Source organism: Macaca mulatta, chromosome 7 (genome assembly GCF_049350105.2).
Source record: "Macaca mulatta isolate MMU2019108-1 chromosome 7, T2T-MMU8v2.0, whole genome shotgun sequence".
In the NCBI taxonomy this organism is placed as follows: Eukaryota; Metazoa; Chordata; class Mammalia; order Primates; family Cercopithecidae; genus Macaca; species Macaca mulatta.
In genome coordinates, this window is record NC_133412.1 from 86237951 (window position 1) to 86259392 (window position 21442).

At 37.3% G+C, this 21442-nt stretch overlaps 1 long non-coding RNA gene across 1 annotated transcript in view; it reads right to left on the reverse strand.

Moving 5' to 3' along the window:
- Positions 1 to 1243: 1243 nt before the first annotated feature.
- LOC144329733 (uncharacterized) overlaps positions 1244 to 21442 on the reverse strand; it is a 47534-nt gene continuing 27335 nt past the window's right edge. The window contains exons 8-10 of the long non-coding RNA XR_013395358.1: positions 8444 to 8448; positions 3717 to 3831; positions 1244 to 2623 (exon numbers count right to left, since the gene is read on the reverse strand). This is a non-coding gene — a long non-coding RNA (uncharacterized LOC144329733). The remainder of the gene's footprint in view (positions 2624 to 3716; positions 3832 to 8443; positions 8449 to 21442) is intronic.

Consider the following 21442-nt stretch of genomic DNA (forward strand, 5'->3'; position numbering starts at 1 on the left):
ACATAGTTTATACAAAGGAATCATATACATTTGAATTTTCTACAACATAACAGTTAAATTTTTACTTCCAGAAATATACTAAGAGTTATCCACAGATTCAATTCTTGTACATGATAGAAAAATTGACCATAGCTATGTTAACAGAACAGAGAAGGTACAGCATAGGAGAGAATGCTCATTAGCTGTGTGACATCATCTGATGTAACCAGCAAACTAAATTTTTTATTAAAATAGATCCCTAAGAAGTTCTATAAGACCATAGGTCTAAAGTGTGGGGATATGGTACCATACACCTTTGCACTACCCTTCTCAAATGGAATGAAGGGGGTGAAAAATCAACCTGGAATTATTAATTATTAAGAAATGTGGCCTCACTGAAAAGTATTTCATACAACTGCACTTGAAGCAATGAAGATAGACCTGGAAGTTGGAATTGGGATATATTTTAGGTTGTCTAAGAAACAGTTTTCATTCACTTCAATCAATCTATGAACATAATGAAAGCCTTGAAACATCTATTCAGGAATATACATCATAGAAAATATAGAAAACACAGATAGTTTATTTTACTTATCTGGTTTTACTCTATCCATAGAAAACAAATAGCATTTTAATAAGTGTTTTTCCAGAAATTTCTCTACTTCAAAAAAATGCACGTATGTTATCTATAATACAAGTATGGGATAAGAGTGGATTTTAAACTAGTTTTTAATGAGATTTTTAACTTCTTTTAAAAATGTCATAGTAAACATTAAACATCTTTTCATATCAATAAAGATTATTTTATTCTTTTTAGTGGTTTGTTTGCATTTTTCCTGAGCAGAGTTACCAATATTATTCAATAACTTCTTGGAGGAGTGGTATTCAGGTTGTTCCTAGTTTTGCCACAATAAACAACATCGTGAAGGAAATTCTCTAATCTTGATAGATTATCTCCTTAGGATATATTCTAGGACTACTTTCAGATCCAAGGATATGAATATGCAATACCATTCATATAGTATGACATCCCTTTGGTCCCCCACACACTCAGGGCAAAGGCCTGAAAAAGAACCTGAAGGACACAAAGGTAGATCACAGACAAAGAAAAGTAATTGTGCTACCTTAAAAGCCACATGAAATGGGGCTACTCACTGTGTTCTCCTCAATATGAAAGCCAAATACTGTGTGCATGTGTGTGTTTGTATGTGCGTGCATGTATTTGCTATCTATTACTGAATAACAAATTAACACAAATTTAGCATTTTTAAAAACACACATTTATTTTCTCACAGTAGAAGAATTAGGACACAACTTAGCTGAGTCCTTTGCTTCAGGGTCTGTCACAAGCTGCAATCAAAAAGTTGGCTAGGACCTCATCTGAAGACTCACTTGGGGAAGAAGTCACTTCCAAGCTCACTTACGTGCTTGTTAGTTGACAGAATTCAGTTTCTTTGGGTTGTGGGACTGAGGGACTCCTTCCTACCTGGCTGTTGGACTTAGTTCCTACAGGACTCTCAGTTCTTTGCCACATGAGCCTCACCAACATGGCATATTGCATCATCAAAGCTAGCAAAGAAGAGAATTGGCTTGCAAGATGGAAGTTACAATCTTACATTATCACAGAAGTGACATCCCATTGCTTTTGCTGTAATCTTAAAGACTAGAAGTAAGCCACAGGCTTATAATCAAGGGAAGGAGATTACCCCAGACTGTGAATACCAGGAGGCAGGGATCACTGGGGTCCTTCTTACTGACTGCCTGCCACCATGAGGCTGTGGTTGGAGGTGTATAATAACCTGAGAGAAGCTGGTGAGGTATGCATATGTCAGAAATGTGTTTCTAGACATGACAGAAGATTTTTTCAGCTATGCAAAGTTGTGGAATAAACAGTTTTATTTGTTTTAATAGTCCCCAGTATTTAACCTTTAATTTTCTGAGGTATGAAGATTGATCTGATGTCGATATTTCTATAATTATCAGGAAACATTTTAAAGTGTTACATGTTAAAGAAAAAATTGCCTTACTTCCCCTTGTGGCTTTTATTATTTAATATTTAATTAAATTTAAAACATCTTAATTGATAGCCTGTGTGTACATACTTTAACCAACCACATTATTTATATTATTTCAGAAAATGAAAAATATCTATTATGATAAAATATGGCTCTTATTGCATTTCAACTTTAATTTTGCCTCATAATATAGATGTGACCAATAGTAATAATGAGATATCAATGTTCTATTATTGAATATTTATTGTACTTATTGGAAAAATACCCCTTATAACACTCTTTTAAAAACACATTTCAAGTGCATGTATACAAACATATAACCAATCACAAGAAAGAAGGACTGATGACAAATGACATTAAGTGATAACTTTCTGATGACTGTGAAGGTCCCATTTTTCTAATATCTGTACAATAGTTTTCCTATTTCACCAGTGATTTTGGGTTCCTGCTGCTGAAAGTCCATCCGTACAAGGTCGTAATCCATGGTTGAATGGCAGATGGAGCCCAGGGCATCCACCTTTCCCCAAATTGGCCTTTAACTGGCATAAGCAGTAGCTTGAATTACTGATTCCACTGATGGAATTGTGTTCTCTCCTCTGACCAATGAGAGTGTCTTCCTTTTTCTTTTCCTTATTTTTAAAGAAGATAAGAAAAATGGTGATAAATTAATGACTTTTTAAAGGGCGATCCAGAAACTGAAACATTTGTGAATAAAATGCAACTTAATGATAAAGCACGGGCTTCCCAGCTTCGTTCTCATTAAAGAGGGAAGTATTTATGTACCTAGTAAAGGTTTAAAAATAACTAAGCAGCCAGAAGTACCGACTGAGAGTTAGGGAATAATGAATCTGCAAATCATTATTGATTAAGCTGTGAATTCAAGATTGCTTCTTAACCTAAGAAAATTTCTGGACCCATACTTTTTTATTTTATTTTGTCAAATGAATTCAATTCAATTAGTAGTTATTGAACACTTACTCAACGCATGATACTCTAGGAAGGTGAAAAATACTCAGATTCAATCTTTGACCTGTTAGGGAATACAGCTTCCGGAAGCAATGTCAAGGTACTCTCCCAACCCCACCTACCCTCTCTCCTCAAGGCCGAAGTCTAAGTCGTTCGCTTACAGGACATTTTGTCCTATAGCAGGTGCACAAGCCCTATGTTTAGGCCTTTAGCCCAATTCCTCAGCCCACCCTGGGGTGCGGCTTTTAAGGAGTAACTATAATTTCCAGACCTGACTGCAGGGTCACTCAGAGCAGTGGTGGAAGGCAGAAGTCCCCATTCATAAAGCAGCTAAGATAGCTAAGAATCCAAGCCTGGCCGGGCGCGGTGGCTCACGCATGTAATCCCAGCACTTTGGAAGGCAGAGGAGGGTGGACCATGAGGTCAGGAGATCGAGACCATTCTGGATAACACGGTGAAACCCCGCCTCTACTAAAAATACAAAAAATTAGCCGGGCCTGGTGGCGGGCACCTATAGTCCCAGCTACTCGGGAGGCTGAGGCAGGAGAATGGCCTGAACCCGGGAGGCGGAGGTTGCAGTGAGCCGAGATTGCGCCACTGCACACTGCACTACAGTCTGGGCGACAGAGCCAGACTCCGTCTCAAAAAAAAAAAAAAAAAAAAAAAAAAAAAAAAGGCCAAGCCCACCAGCAACCCCTTAGACTTCCAGGATGTCAGGAGCTTGGGGAACCAAATGGAAGAAGACCTCCTTCTTACCTCCAAGTTTCATGGAGAAGAAGGCCAGAGCAGGAGTCCTGATATTTGAATTCCAGCTTTGCCACTGAACGCACCAGTTCGACGTCCATGGGCACATTTTTAATCTGGTTTTTTTCTTCTATTAAAATAAAACCAGGAATGATATTTTACATGAAAGTTGAAAGGATAAAATGAGGTAACAATCAATAAAAAGCAAATTGTATGCAAATCCTGTTTTGTTTTATGATAAATGCAGCTCAATGAATGTACGATAAATAAATGAAATTTATGTCAGAGGGAAGTGTTGTCCCTGAGTTAGCAATAGTCCTCTGTTAGATGACTTAAAATAGGAATCCCAGAGTAAAAAGATAAAGAGGCTAGATTCTGCCTAAACCTTGAGGAAGGAGGAAGGAGATCAAATATGGGCCACTTCACTGTAACACTCACAGCTCTCAGGATCCAAATTTCTAGAAAATGACTATTTGCCTTGACTGTCCAATGACTTGCTCTCTCTAGTAGTATAAGGAAGGAGGGAGAGGATAGGGAGATGATGAGTTGGCATTAATTAATGAATTAATTTTCCAAATATTTTCAGTAAAATTCAGCTGCAGGTACATGGGCTAAGCGAAATGCTTTGATTCCAAGATCAATATCTTTAGTGACAATTGTATCGCTTGAACTAACCTTACACATATTACTTTCCTTTAAAATAAAAAAGCAGAGTCTAGGTGCATTGGCTCACACCTGTAATCCCAGCACTTTGGGAGGCCAAGATGGTGGATCACCTGAGGTCAGGAGTTTGAGACTAGCCTGACCAATACGGTGAAATCCCATCTCTACTAAAAATACAAAAATTAGCTGGGCATGATGGCTCATGCCTGTAATCCCAGCTACTCGGGAGGCTGAGAAAGGAGAATCACTTGAACGTGAGAGGCAGGCGTTGCAGTGAGCAGAGATGGCGCCACTGCACTCCAGCCTGGGGGACACAGCGAGATTCCATCTCAAAAAAAAAAAAGAAAAGAAAAGAAAAAAAGGAAGCATACATTTACAAGAAAGAGAATCTGATTTTTCATGCACATTTGCTATATGCCTGACACTTTGCAGTATGTATATTTTAATTGTTGTTTTGGCAAAAGCAAGAATTAATTGAGGTCTTAAATGAGCCAAGCACTGAGTTATTTATGGACCATATTATTTTATATTCTCAGCAACTCTGTGAGTTGATACCATTCTCACTTGACAGATGACAACAAACTGTGACTTAGGAAGACAAGGGGACTTGCCTAAAGCCACATAATGAGGACACGAAGGATCTGCAAAACTTCAGACCTCTGTTCTTTATTATGGGTGTATTGAGATAACAGAGGCTTTGATAGGCGCTCCAGAAATCTTCATACTAGCCTGTAGTTCAAGCATAGTTATTCTCACATAATGCATATAAGGAAACCAATCTTGCCCCCAAAATCCTTCCCCTTCCATGAGGTTTCTCATGAAAATAGACCATTAATAAAATTCTATTTAAAATTCTGCCTTTACTACATCACCAACTTCATGATGGCTCACCAGCTATGGGCTATATATCCATATATAAAGTCTTTGCCCATGTCCCAAAGACTTCTATTTATGTATTATAGATACACTTCTCTCTTTCAAATTCTTTGTCTTACCAGGGTTTCCAAACGACTCTTTGAGTCCGTCAAATCCAAATCACAGCAGTCTTTGCCTCTTCCTCTTTTAAACAGTCCCACTCATTCCAGTGATTTACTGTCACCCCAACACATGCCCTGCTAAATTCCCCAAAATGGGCTTGTCCACCTCCAGCTCCTGCAGGGCTGCAACCCCAGCTCCCAGGTCTTCAGAGGCCAGCTGCCTGGAACATCACAGGCACACAGCAGAGTTCATGAGAGGCAGTGACAACATACGTTTATGCATGCAGTTGATTCTCCTTGGAAAACACTTCTTAAAAAAAACCTTTGCCTGTCTTGATTCAATTTGGTCAGAATAAAGTTCCTTAAAAACAAACATGTCTTTCAAAAATGTGTTTATAGAAACATTTTTTAAAGAAACATTTCCTTTAGCATGGTATGGCCCAACTTTTCCATTTGGTTTACCTAAGAGATGAACTTATGGTTAAGATGTTTATAGAAATCCTTTAAATTTAAAAAAATTTCTTATAAAACATTTTGAAAGCAGCAACATTTAGACCTTTTCAAATAGTAAATTGTATGTCCAATACTTAAAAAGTACTAAAATATAGTAAAGACTAGATTTTTAAATCAAGTTTTTAAATATTCATTTGTTTACATACACTAAATACTTTGTCTTGTTACTTATAGAAGATGATTAAGAATCTTTGAGAAATAAACATCTGACCAAAAATATAAAATACATCTTACAGGATAAATTTTCACCAAATAACAACGTTAGGGTGCAGCTTTAGTAAAACTTTATGGTGAGTTTTATGTTCATTGAATATTACAGGGGGAGGGGTAATTGAACACAATTTAATAAAAAATCCACTTTTCTATGAAATCAAGACTGATTACAAGCTGCATAATGGTTGAGTTATAGAATGATTCCTCTCATGACATGGCAATCATTTCTGAAAACATAAAAAAATAGTTGCCAAGAAAAATTCTCCAATGAGGAATTTAGTTAATGTGGTAGATTTCTCCCCCTTCCTTCCATCTGAATATTTAACATAAGAGAAAAGTCCTACTCTGTTTTCCAGCTGGAATCACAGCAGTTTCTGTTTCTAACCTGGGAAGAATGTGGTTGGGACTGAAAAGCCCCCTGTCCTATTGTTAGACTCCTCGGCACTGATCCTTGCTTTTAACATCATAATGAAGGATGCTCTTTAGTGGATTATCTTGAGAAGGGATTAACTCCTTCAAGTCTTCTTAGGGGGCAAGGTGTTTTGAGCCCTAAATACACACCAATTGCCTGCTTAACTTTTCATCTTATTTTGAAAACTGCCCAGCTGGAATTCAAATTCTTTTCCATAGAGCTGAATTTTATTAGTAGCAAAGTTGGAGTTGGGGGCAGCAGATGCTAAATATAAGCACTGTTCTTTTAATCTCATGGGGCCAAATGTTTCAGATATTTCACTGAGACAGGCACGTCAGGATAAGACTCAATCTAAACTCTGCTGTAAACTTTGCAAGCACTAAATCCTGGCCCCATCTCCCAGGCCCATGACTTAAGCTCTCTAGAAGACCATGCTTTTACTAGGATTCTACCTTTAAACTCCTCTTGCCTATATGGCCCTTGTACCACGGCTTTTAATGTTATTATCCACATTGTTTTAAGTCACACTCAAAGTAGAATTCAAATGCCTGGTAAACACACATGCACACACACACACACACACACACACACACACACACAATTGAAAAGAGGACTAATTGCTCTATAATTTACAATCAACTGGTTTCCTTAGCCTCTGCTGCTTTATCTTAATAACCATTTATTTCTGTCTCCCTACTACATTAATACTGAAATCTTGCATTTGTTTCGTATTCACCTTCCCCCTTCTTTAACCTCATTTCTGTTATTAACTACCCATTGTATTATGATATGATTTGCCATGAAACTAGACAGTTCTAAATTTGTCCTTTCTCCTCCTTTTCTGTTAATTCAAACTTCTTTTCTTAATAGAGTACAACTTTTCTTTTGTTCAACCAAAAGAATATTTTCAACACTGAAAACACTCATTTTAAAGGTGTTTGTTAAATGTAGGAAATTACTTTTAAACACACACATGCCAAAAAAAAAAAAAAACACTTTTTCTTGGAACTTTGTCTTTTAGACTGATTTATTTTTTAATCAAATTGCAACACACATCACCTGTAGCTTTTTAAATAAAAAGATATAAATTAATTAGAATTTGCTAGGCTACATGTGTAAGAAGTTTTAAATATTAGAAAATCAAAATATATGTATATGCGACAAAAACTACAACAAAAAGATCTTAATAAAATGAAGTTTCACGATTTTTTACAAACAAGGGTATCTAGGTGCAGTTTTCTTGTGAAGAAAATGAAATGAACTCTGTCTTTATATAGAAATCTCTCTATATATATACATATAATAACTGTATTCTAGAGGCTCTGCTTTAATTGTAAATAATCCTCCACATTCTTTCAGTGTAAACTCTTTAAGGAGTCATGAATTTTATTTATACTCTCTCTCTCTTTGAGAGTCTTTTGTTTATTTGCTGTTTCGTTCTTTGTGAAATAACACTCCCAGAGGAAAATCCCCCTCTCTGCTTAAGGAATTAGGCCAGAGACAAAAGCAGGGAATTCTTTAAGCCTTGTTTTGTGCTACGAGAAATGTTTGACATTTCTGTGGAGAGGTGTTTAGTTTGGATTCATTAGGTCTTAGGGACTCTTTTCTCTTTTCTGGCCTTTCAGTTTCTGTCACTGTTTTTTTCTGTGTTTGGTAGACTGAAGAGAATTTACCAGGGTGTAATTAGGTTTCCTACACTGGAATAGCAAAAATCCAGTTGTTGCAAATGGGTAGACCAAGTATTCCCCTGGCTCAGCAGGCCAAAACCTGAACCTCACTTTCTGATACCCATCTGGGTAGGAGAATGTTCAGCAGCGGAAGCAAGGGGTAAAAAACACTTTCAAGAAAGTTTATGCCCCGATCGAAATAAATACCTCTCGTCAGCATCTTTAAACAAAGCTGCTTGACCATCACTCCCACAGTTCTACCCCGGAAAGCCAACGCCTTTGGTTTTTCTGTGCTTCCTCTCAGACCATGAAATAAAATTAGTTTTAAGACGCTTTTTTTTTCAACACAAAAGGAGATTTTTTTTTTAACTTTTTGAATCTTACAACAGCTTGGCTGGCCTCTACTTCTTCCCAAGATCATTTGAAGGCTGTCTGTTGCCTGACTTGGGAATGGTATAGTCTGATAGGATATCCCAGCCAGATCATTTGCCTTCTGCAAAACAACACAGATACTTGCTGGATTATTAGTTTCGCTTCCTGAATTAGTAGAAGCTCAAATATTTGGTAATTCCCCAAATCCTGAGGAGCCAGAAATAGAGCTCGGTGTTATTTTTTTTTTCTTTTTGGATATGACATTATAGACTAAACCATGATGATCTATCTGCATTCTGCCTTTACTACTGCTGTTATCAAAGCATGGAAAGGGTAGCAGTGTGTCCTAAAGGCTCCACTTAAAAACAGTTCAGAGATTAGCAAGTACCAGCCATACAGTCTGTATAGACTCCTTTCCAACTAAATCCCAGTTGATGTTCCAAAGCTTGGCGGTCTGAGCCCAATGACCTCTGACTTTGAGCTTAGAAAACGTGCCCTCTAGCAACTGCTGGGCCACATGTTCTCCATTCACACCACACCTGGAGAGTGATGAAGTTAACAGTCAGAGAAAAAGAGCCATGGACAAGCCCGCCGGTGTATTGGGTTGCCAGCTTCCTTTGACTGGCTAACAATAACCCTTTGGCAGATCTGTCTGGGAAAGTATTAACCCTCCCACCAACCCCCCCAAAAAAATACAGAAACATTGAAGAAAGACCCAATGCCTCTGATTAAATGGGGGAGAGACCAGATACTAACACCTTCAAATAATGGATTGTATCATTGTGAAGTGTACCTTCCCAACCCTACTTCCATCCCCATAAAAATAATGATTTGTCTTTCTGGAAATTGTGGAGAAACTGTCACCTTGTCAATCCAGCTCCATCAACAAAGATGTGTATAAAATGCCAACCCCTTTCAGCCTACTATCTCCAGAAAAATCTTCACCACGTACTCCAGTGGATCTCTTCCATTAGATATTTAACTCTGCCATGTTAAACTTAATTCTAAACTGAGTATTATTTAAAAGAGTCAAAAACTAAGACTACTGTTTTTCCTCTTCTTTTTAAATCTCTGGATTGTGAATTTTGGTTCAAATCCTATGAGAGTCTAGAGATCATATCAAAAAGCTTTTTGCAGTTCCACATAATTTAGTGGCCTTTGACAATAAATATAAAAGTAAGGAAAAGTAAGCTGAAATCATTTATTCATAAAAAAGTAAGGAAAGGTAATGTTTGAAATCATTTATTCATTAAAAATGGTAAAAGATAAATCCATCAGACTTTATTCGCAGAAGAGTAAGTTAGAAGAAATAAGATAATTATTTGTGAAAAGGTGTGGACATCAAGAAATGTTAAGTATTTAGGGCGAAGAGTTAATAATTTAAGTATGAGCACTGGATCAAATTTTCAAATGTATCCTTTCTTAAAAGAAAGAACACTATGGTTTTTGGGAAGGAAAGGGGGTCAGAAGGAAAAAGAGAAACAGCTGAAATATAACACAGTCAAGCATACGCACTGCAGTCAACCAAAGGTCTTCCCTTGAATTGAGAACTGAAAAACTTATCAGGCAGAGAGTTTGCAATGATAGAAGATGTCCCCAGTCCCTGATATGAGGCTGGCATATTACTGATTAGTTCCCTTGGGTAAAACCTACCATTTTCAACAATGAGCCCATGTTTTAGAGAAGCTTTTCTATCTTCATCCTCTGTAGTGATCCTAAAGTAGTAGGAGAAACAGGAAAGGGAATTCTGGAAGGACTTTCAACCCCCTCTATTTGAGAGAGCAGGGAAGAAGGAAGCAAATGCCATCATCCTTAAAGAAATACTATTTGGGGCAATAACAAAAATGAATAAACTTTTGAGAGGAAAACTCAATTTGCTGTTTCATTATATAGAATAAATTTGGGTTGACTAGATGAATTTAAATAATCATATTTTCCCTTTTTTTTTTTTTTTTGAGACAGGGTTTTTCTCTGTTGCCCAGGTTGAGGTGCAATGGTGTGATCTCGACTCACTGCAACTTCTGCCTCTGGGGATCAAGCGATCCTCCCACCTCATCCTCCCGAGTGGCTGGGACTCAGGCTCACACCACCACACTCAGCTAATATTTGTATTTTTTGCAGAAATGGAGTTTCACCATGTTTCCCAAGCTGGTCTCCAACTCCTGGGCTCAAGCGATCCACCCACCTTGGCCTCCCAAAGTGCTGGGATTACAGGTGTGAGCCACTGCATTTGGCCAATAATCATATTTTTTCTTTCTCTTCTGTTAAAAAGCTCAGAGACAATAATAGAAAGAAGCTCTTGAGTACCCAAAGAAAACAAAGTTTGCTATGCAGTGGCGTATTAATAATTCAGTGGCAAGTAAATGGAGCTGTTATAACCAGAATGTTATTAAACAGAATGTTTAATATTCATATGTATAAACTATATTGTTATATATAAAAGATACTGTTTTATACATAAGGATATAATAATGATGGAATTTGCTCTGCAAGTATATGTCTAGTCATACTATATAAACTCAGTGATTATAAGTCCCACCAGACTCTTTTCTCTAAATCTACCAAATATTATGTGTTCTAATGTGCAAAGAAAGTTATAAAGAACAGCTTCCATCTTAACCCCAGAGCCTTTGACCCTGGTACCTCAATATGAAGATTCAGGGTCTTCATTAATTGTAATTATTTAGAATCAAATGTGTTTCTATATTTTAAATATTTGTGTAAATACACTTCTTATATTCTAAACAAAAAAAGTTACTATCCCACATACTATTCCTGTTATTTCTTCATTACTTCACAGATTAGAACTTTAAATAAACATGATCCTTAAAATTCTTAGTAAAGACAAATTGACTTCTTGAGTTATTATAAAAAGTGACATATTTTGTGATTAAATGCATGTTTGTAGTTCTGAGACACTGCAAAAAATTAACGTTTCTTTTTGATAGTAGCTTTTATTTTTCTTACAGTGACCAAACCATGTTCCATCCTCCCTCACTTACTTGCAGATAAGGCAGAATGACTTGAGGCATTAAAGATGTGATTATATCCTATATATTTAGTTGGTTCCCAACTCTTCTTGTCTCTGTGTGAGGTCTAAGATACTCATTCCATGGTATAAGAAAATGTGATTGATTTCCAAAGGAAATGGTTGAACCAAAAAGAGATGCATTTTTGAGATGCTATTTTGTTGAACCATTTTTAGAAATAGGCAAACGTTCAAAAAAATTACTATAAGTACATTATGGTTTTTTGCAGAATAAATTTGATCTAAACCTTTCGACATTTTGTGCTGTAATATTTAACAGCGTTGAGGGAAAGCTAATGGAACCTTTCTAACAAGTACAAGTATTGCCATTTCTCACAATAAGAGCACATTCTCTGTCAAAATTTTTAAAGATTTTTAAATGTTTGCTACTAGATTTGGATTAAATATTGAAAGCAAATGTTTTGCTTACAGGAATTTTTGGCATCATGTCAACCAAACAAAACCCCAATATAAGACAATTTTTCATATTTGATGTGGATTTTAAGAGTTCCTTTGCAGATATTATTTTAAATGTGATTATCTCACCTACTTTTTTTATTGTTACAAAATAAAGACTTTTTTTTTTCCTGTAGGTTGCCTGTCACTTTTGAAATGGAAAACATGATGAATTATGGCACATTTGCCTTGCTATGCTTTATCAAGCTCATTAGAGATGATGCATGATCTGAACTTTATGGAAGGAAAAAAAATACATGGACACCCTCTTTCTTATCTTCTCTGTTTACCTCTAAAATCGTTCTGGTTTACTTGTTGCACAAACTGACCACCTATTAAGGAAAAAAATGGTCTTGTCTGTAAAACACATGGCTTTCCTGTAGAACAGCCCTAAACTTCAGCTGTAAATTCTCAAGGAGTGATATCACCTCCAAACATTTAGCTCAGAATGCTTCATTTTATTTTTCCATTGTCATGCTATGCAAACAAACAACTTTATGTGTAGGTTTAGATATAATGGGAAAGGTTATTTTTAATTCAATTTTCCAATGAAATAGCCCTATAATGGAAATTTTCAGAAAGAAAACTCCAGTCTTACAAACCCAACTTTCGTCTATGAATTTAAATAAATTTTATTCTGCTTCAGAATCATAATGGTTACTGAATATTCATTTTTAAAGAAAATTTTAAGACTGAGTTTTAAACTGACTTATGCCAAATAAGTTTTAAACAAGTCTTTAAAATCCCAAATTTATTACAGAGATAAAAACCCTATCTCCTTACCTCTCTCTAGAGTACTTTGAAAAATTTGATTTGCACTAAAACCTAAACAGATTCACCATGATGAAGGTCATCAGATAAAAAATGTTTCTCCAAGTTTAATTCAATACTTATCAGCTAGAACAATTCCTTCCTAATCCTTCAGATGTTAAGCGCTATCAAGAAGTAAAATGCAAATGAATATTATTTTAAAATGTTAATACAGAGTTGGAGAAGGCATTTGGCCTCAAAATAAGAAACATGACTACTGTAATAGTAAAGATACATATTACCTGAATTTCTTTTTTATTAATAAATCTTTCATTTCTGGCACTTACGATTGATGAGTTTCCTTGGAAATAGAACACTGAGGCACTTATGTTAAAAAGACATCATATTCCAAAACCATGGAGAATTGTGCTACAATTCCTTAACTTCTTGCCTGAGAGAGTCTTCCTGCTGGCCCATGGGTTAATCTCTACTTGTAAAAATGTTTACGAAAATGGCATATATATGTTTGCTTCTGTGATTGATCAGCTCAAATACATGAAATTAATATTTTACGTGTAAGTGGTGTTCGCCGTTTTACACCAGGTATCACCGGCATCATCTTATTCTCTTCCTTCTTTCACCTAGGAAATGTTCCATGTCTGGTAGTCTACTAGGTTCTGGAAGGCTGTGTCAACAAGTCAGAGCTCAGCCCTGCCCTGATGGGGATGAGAGTCTGGAGAAAAGATCAGTCTTAATTTAATATCATCTAATCAGATAAAGAATTAAATGGCTCACAACTGAAATGAGTCTGGTGAAGGAGGCATTCAGGGGCTCTTCAAGCATATGTCAGGCAAGACCAGACCTAGCGCGGAATGATAGGGGTGCCTACCCAGCACGACAGAGGACGGGAACCTAGCTCCAGATATCATGATGTCAGAAGGCCTCTCTTAGAAAGGTATGCTAAGGTGAATTCAAGGTTTTAAAAGAAAGCCAGTGGGGGCTAAAAAGAAGTCATTACCAAGAGGAGTTATTAAGGAGGAGGCTAGTGAGAGAAACAGGGTCAGATCATGTGCTGCCCTGAAGTCATCGTAAGGATACGTTTGTTTGTTCAAAGACTCACAGAAAGCCAAAAAAAGATTCATGGAAAGCTTCAACAAAGGAGAGGGACACAACCTGACTTGCCTTTTTTTTTTTCTTTGAGACAGAGTTTCACTCTTGTTGCCCAGGCTGGAGTGCATTGGCACCATCTCGGTTCACTGCAACCTCCACCTCCTAGGTTCAAGCGATTCTCCCGCCTCAGCCTCCTGAGTAGCTGGGATTACAGGCATGCGCCACCAAGCCTGGCTAATTTTTTTTTTAGAGACAGGGTTTCTCCGTGTTGGTCAGGCTGGTCTCAAACTCCCGACCTCAGGTGATCCGCCCTCTTTGGCCTCCCAAATTGCTGGGATTACAGGTGTGAGCCACCGCGCCCGGCCTGACTTGCATTTTTTATAGATGATCAACAAAGAAATTCTATGAGGTAGGCAAATTAAGTGCGATAAAGCCCATTGAACAAATGTAGAAACTAAGATGCCGAGATTCAGTTCCTTGCCAAAGGTGAGATGTGCAGGAGAGTGATTGATACATCCACATGCCCATGTGCATGGGGTGCATTCATGTGTGTGTGCAAAATTCTGTTCTATTTCTATCATGGATCTCCGTCTGCTGCAGCACGCATTCAAAAACAATGCCAAGCTTTGCATTTCATTCTAATTCCAAGCTGGAAGATGTTATTTAGGTACGTTGTGAACCAAAAAACTTAAGAGAATAGTAATTTAACAATGTTTTTCTCTTCAATATGTGCCTATTGGTTGTCTAAGGAATTCTCTGGATAAGTTATTTTTGCATACTTTAATAAGCATTTCGGCTCAAAGACTAGAATAACATTTAAATAGTGGCAACACTATCCATTCTAAAAAGCAGTCTAAATAGATTATTAGAACCACATTATACTCCCCACATAAAATAACTTATTATATACCAAACCCTAAATACAAGTACCTTTTCTAGCACTGAAGTAGTATAAACAGAAGATCTGAGAAAAATATGGCTTATGACACTCTGCTCAGTTATGACAAGTGAGCAAACACCACTTGAAGGAAGAAAGTCAGCCATGCTTTATAGGAAAATAGAGGAAAGCCTCTCTCCAATGCTCTCACTTTGGTTCTTCCCATTCTCTGACCCATATGCTGGGTAAGAGGTTAGATCTAGGCATTGTTTCCTCAGGACTTGGTGTACAAAGTGTTTGTCCACCTCTAGAAACAAGAAGGAAATATTTGGGCCTGGCATTTGCTCTTGCAGAGAAGGAAGAATGAAGAAGTTACAGCAGGAACATCTCATTTTTGCGAGGAGGAATGACGTGACAAGATCAACGGAGCATGATGATTCCTAGAGTGGTTCTAGAACAGCTGTCAATGTCTACCTTGTATTACAAGCTTAATCAAAAGTGCTTGACAAAATTAACTGGCTAAAGATTCGGCAGCACACGGAAGCCAGAACATCTACAGCTACGTTTGCAGGATGACTGGTTTGAGTATACCATGCTGAAGCTAGATTACTCTAGGAAGTGTGTTAAGCACAGCACAGAGTAAAACAGAAAGACCCATCACCAGGTTGGCCCTGTGGGTTTCCTGGGTTTTAAGGGGGCATTGTTTAGTAGGCAGTTGGATAAAAGAACACAAAGCTTAAGGGAAAAGACTCTAGACAAACAAACAGACTTGGAAGCAGCAAAAGGGCGTAAGAGGAGGAGACTCAAGCGCCGAAGGCCAGGCCCCAGAAACAGTAACTCCTCTCACACTGATTGCCTCCTTCTCTCTTTTGCTTTTACATCAAACTGTGCATCATCTCATCTGATACTAACTCCTTACACAATCTTTATATTGCCAGTTAAACTGTTAGATCCTTGAGGTCAGGAGAATATAACATAATGTTCTGATATCCTATTGTTCACCCAAAATAGAAGTCAGGAATTGAGAGAACTATCTAAATTCTACCACCAAATCTCAACCCAATCAAACGCCACTAGTTTAAGTATTTCATTACACATAGAGATTAATCTGTTTTGGTTTCTGGGCTGACCTGCCTAAATCATTGTTTACTTCTTAAAGTGAGTGGGGTCAGTCATTCTTCGTGGGGTAGGGTAGGGCAATGAGAGAGTAGAAGTGACATTGAGATTTCACTGGGATGCTTCAGAATTCAGGTTCCCAAATGCAATTAACCAGTTGAGTGAAACTGTATTTTCCAAGACACAATGAATCACACACATATGAAAAAACCCTTTGGAAGGGAGGACACCCACATGTGTGCGTTTCCTCTATCACCTTGTAGAACGTACACAACCTTCTGTGATTGATGCCAAAATTCACTTTTAGTCATGCTTACAGTTCCAAAAAGAAAAAAAAAATTGTTTTTACTGGGCCAGTTTCAAGTTCTGGTTATGTGTGTCCTTTTAATCATTCCCTTTCTGTTAAAATCTAAGGAATTGTCTTAATATGTACGTCCAAAAGGAGATCAAAATCTTTGCAAAGCTAAGGAAGTTTACTTTCAGGTAGAACAAGAGAAATTGATGAGAATGTCTAACGTGACGTTTAAGATAGTTGATAATTTGGAGGGACTTAGAAGACTTTACAGGTATATGATTAAAGAACATATTTCATTTAGCCATAGTCTGTTGCATTTCATAGACATTGCAGTTTACTTGATAATACAACCTAATTTTTAAGATATTATTCTACAATTTAGTTGAAAAACTTTTGCATCTGATATAAATATATAGATTTCTCTGATTTAACCAAATATAATGAGAGAGTTAAATTCTGTGCCAAAAATATCATAGGCTATTATATCTTTGCTATTTAGAAAAAAAATAAATGTTTCCAATTTGAAAGAAGAACTTACTGTAAATTCTTGAAATTTGAAAGTGGCTTTCATGTCTGGACTCTCAGTGGGTCACTTGATATGCGTCCCTGAACTCTGCCTACATTGGTGAGCTGGTATAACCGTTCCTTTAACAAATCTGCTTTGAAACACAGAAGAAGCTTGCTGTTTAAAACCTGGTGAAAGGTGATTGCAAGCCTTGAAATTAAAAAGCCTAGTTTCATTTTTTTTTTTTTAAACAAGACCCTTCTCAGTTTGACTGAAATGCAGTAAGCAGGACAGAGTGACTATCTCGTGATTGTCAGCAGATTGGCAATCTGACATAGAATTCTGGCAAACCTGTACTTAATTGCTAAAATATGACTTCCTAGCAACTACAAGTATGTTCTGGCAATGTCAAGTTATCCCAAACCACATGACTTGACTTCTGCTTTGGAATTAAAATTGAAGATTTATCCCAGGTTGAAGCTGCTCCTCACGCATTCTGCAAGAACTCTATAGACTGCAGACAGGAAAACGGGATATCGTTAAAGTATTGCAGTGCCCCAGGGGTCAATGTCAGATACAATCTAATTTAACATCTTTATTAAGGATCTCGAAGAGGGAGTAAGCCACATATTAATGAAATGTGCAAATGATATTAAACTGGGAGCTGGTGTAACCACCAGTAAGGACAAAGAAATAATAGAAATGCACCAAAAGAGGTTAAAACTATGAGCAGAAAATTATTATATGAAAATCACCTTCTTGGGATTGATAGTTTTGGAGATGAGCGCTGGGAGTCAGAAATCTCAAAGTTTGGGGGCTGCATCCAATTGGGAACCAAAACGAAAGAAAAGAGGGCAACCCTTAGCCAGCATCTAATTTAGATACCAACGCAAACACTTTACATTACATTATGTAAGTTTATACAATCTTTAAAATCAGAAAGATCACCAACTGTAAAAATTTAGGAACAGGCCAACTCAAATGTAGTAGCTTAACTAGGCACAACACAGACAGCTATTAAAAATGACTAGTACTGAACAATATTGACATGCAGAATATGTGAACTAACATGCAGTAAAACAAAAGGCAGAGTATAAGTTGTGTGCATGCTGACAGCACTTCAAATACATGGATGCTCATTAGACAAGATCCAGAGGGCTCCACCCAGAAGCCAAAGTTTTCAAATAGACATTAATTTGGAAAAAGAGAAAAATGTGTCTTTTTAAAAAATAAAAACAAAAAAGCAGTGAAGCCCTGACTCCTTAGCTTTTTCTATTTCCCCATGTCTCCCTATTCCTCACTCTCCCAGAAAAGTTGAAACAACTCTGAAATGACTCTGCCAAACCTATAACTAAAATAAAATGCCCTTAAGGCAACATCTGACAACCTTCTGAGATTCAAGTAGGAGTCCCCTGACTGCCTATAACTTCTTGAAACCATTCTGTCTTATTTTCCCACCTCCACTTCTACTCCCATGCCAACACTCTTGGCCATCCCTTAGATATTCAGGCATATTGACAATAAACTTTAAACAAGCAAACACCTTGCATTTTAGAACTCCTGCCTTTTACCCTTTGAGTTCTTCAAAGGACTGGTCTTCGTTGAACTATATGCTATGACATACACAAAGCACGGAGCTGGAATGGCAGACCTGGTGTATAAGCATAGCATCCCTGGAATCTTTGATTTCACCCCTCTATCTTTAATGTCTACTTAATAAAAGGTGGCTTTCACTTGTCTTCTAATTCCTGCCATGACCCTTACCTCCTTTTAGGGTCCAGGAGAAAAAGTAAAGAATGAAAATTCCCTAAAGCCCGAGATAGACCAAGAAGGAACCTGTTGACCTACCATGGAACCCACAACAGTAGCTCCTTTTTTTTTTTTTTTTAAGGATCTCGAAGAGGGAGTAAGCAACATATTAATGAAATGTGCAAATGATATTAAACTGGAAGCTGGTGTAACCACCAGTACAGACAAAGAAATAATAGGACAAGGAAATTTTTTTTTAAGAAAAAAAAATCTCTAGTTGCAAGTAATCTATTCTTTTGTAATTTAAAGTACTATCAGAATGAAGGATGGAGTCAATGGAAGAAAAGCCATCTTTTTTTTTTTTTTTTTTTTGACGGAGTCTTGCTCTGTCACCCAGGCTGGAGTGCAATGGTATGATGCTGGCTCACTGCAGCCTCCACCTCCCAGGTTCAAATGATTCTCCTGCCTCAGCTTTCCGAGTAGCTGGGATTACAGGCGCCTGCCACCACACCCAGCTAATTTTTATATTTTTAGTAGAGACGGGGATTCACCATGTTGGCCAGGCTGGTCTCAAACTCCTGACCTCGTGATCCACCCACCTCGGTCTCCCAAAGTGCTGGGATTACAGGTGTGAGCCACCGCACCCAGCCAACAGTAGCTCCTTTTAAACAGCAAGACTTTAGTAGCAAACCATCTAAAATGCAGATACAAGTACATCCAATGAATCTATGATATTGATGTTCTAAAGTAGTGGAAAAATCAACTTTATTCATGCTTTACACAAAGAACCTCAAACCAACACCACAGAACTGTGGGGTTAATGCTCTCTGTGTCAGAATGATTTGAATATACCAGTGGATGACCAGAAGGTCATGGCACACAAAGGGCACAAAGGAAAGATTATAGACCCCAAGTAAGGATAGCAACTAATAGGGATGAACATGCTGGAAACCTTCAAAGCATGCTTTTGCCAATGAAGAAGAAGTATTTTAAGTATAGTAGAAGGAATTGAAATATGCAAATAAAATTCAAGGGGAAGACAAGTGGGCTAAAGCTAAAGAATTTTCTTATAGTATAGATAGTATAGATACTTTTTTTTTTTTTTTGAGACGTATTCTCTCTCTATTGCCCAGGCTGGAATGCAGTGGCACAGTCTCAGCTTACCACAACTTCCACCTCCCAGGTTCAAACAATTCTCGTGCCTCAGTTGTGCCACCATGCCCGGCTAATTTTTTTTTCTTTTTTTTTTTTTTCTTTTTTTTTTTTTTTGCATTTTTAGTAGAGATGGGGTTTTGCTATGTTGGCCAGGTTAGTCTCGAATTCCCAACCTTGTGATCCGCCTGCCTTGGCCTCCCAAAGGGCTGGGATTACAGGCTTGAGCCACAGCCCCCAGCCTATAGTATAGCTTTTTTATGGACTTAAGATGCCTGAGTACATACTGAAAAACAGCTCTATTAATGATCCCTAAGAAACTGAGTTAGAATACACTTCTTCATAGGAAGTCTAGCATTTCCTTTACTTGATTACCTGAGTTCATTTACAAGATAGGATTTCCATGTAATCTCCCCACCATGTCAGGCACAGTGAACTTCACTCTACTCCAAGCAAAACTCTTTCTAAAGTTAGAAAAATATCTCCAAAAGTTATTGTGTTTTCTTAGATACTTTAGCTTTTCTTAAGGTATAATTAGAAAACACATCAGAAGTCCAACTATAGAAATTATTTTGAAATATTTTCTCCTGTAACAAAATAGGATTTTTTCTCCTTAGAGGAAAGTCAATTCAGCTTACCTGTCTATATCTTCTTCCAAATGTATATGAAGTAAAAATTGCTAATGCCACAATATATGGGAAAATGTTTAGTGCCTGCTCTATGTCAGCCCTTCTTCTAGGTGGTGAGAATGCAGAAAAAAATATCAGTCCTATTTCCTACCCTTTCTCACTATTAAAAAGCTTGCTATTAGGTGAGAGATACTAACCAATAAACAGTTTCCTATTGTAGGCTATATTTAAGCATTAGGATTAATGATACCAATACTTCTTCCAGTTATGCCATCAAGAATAAATTACTTGATTTTCAAATATTAAAATACAAGTTTTGTAAATGAATATGTGATGTTTTTCAAAGAACAAAATAGTAACTTTCAAAGAGCAGATGAAAAGACTTGTAACAAATATATTGTTCCCCTCTTGAGGGCACATGAGAGGATTGTAATTCCTTGTCACTTGCAACTGGGCACATTGGCTCACCCCTGTAATCCCAGCACTTTGGAAGGCTGAGGTGGGCAGATCACCTGAGGTCAAGAGTTCAAGACCAGCCTGGCCAACACAGTGGAACCCAATTTCTACTAAAAATACAAAACAATTAGCCGGGCATGGTGGCACACAAACTGTGGTCCCAGCTACTTGGGAGGCTGAGGCAGGAGAATCACTTGAACCGAGGAGGGGGAGGTTGCAGTGAGCTGAGGTCACACCACTGCTCTCCAGCCTGCATGACAGAGTGAGACTCAATTAAAAAATAATAATAATAAAAAAGTAACTTGCCTTGGTTGATGAAATGTGTGTAGAAATGAGGAGTGGAACTTCTTAGAAGATTTCAACTGCCATTGTTTGAATTCCTTCTTTTATTGCTTTGGCAATCACTAAAGTGCATATTGACAGGAAGGTGAATTTCAGATCAATCACCTAGAAGATAGCATGTTGGAGAGACATTCAGATCTACAATGCATGAGCTAGAACTGGACTTTTCTTGTTAAAGTCACTGACACTTAGGGATGTTTATTACTGCAGCACAACCTTGCCTAACCTAACTGATTCACTCAGCAAACTCAATGACAAAGATAATGTACTCTTTATAAAGCAACTGTTACCAAAAAAAAAAAAAAAAAAAAAAAAAAGGCTAAATGAGTTTATTGCCAGGTAGTCAAGAAGCATTTACTGTATGTCCACAAAGTGCAGAATAGCTTAACCAGCCATGTGTCAGGATTTATTTCATAGAATATCGTGACTTTTCCCAGCTCATTATTATCCATGAAT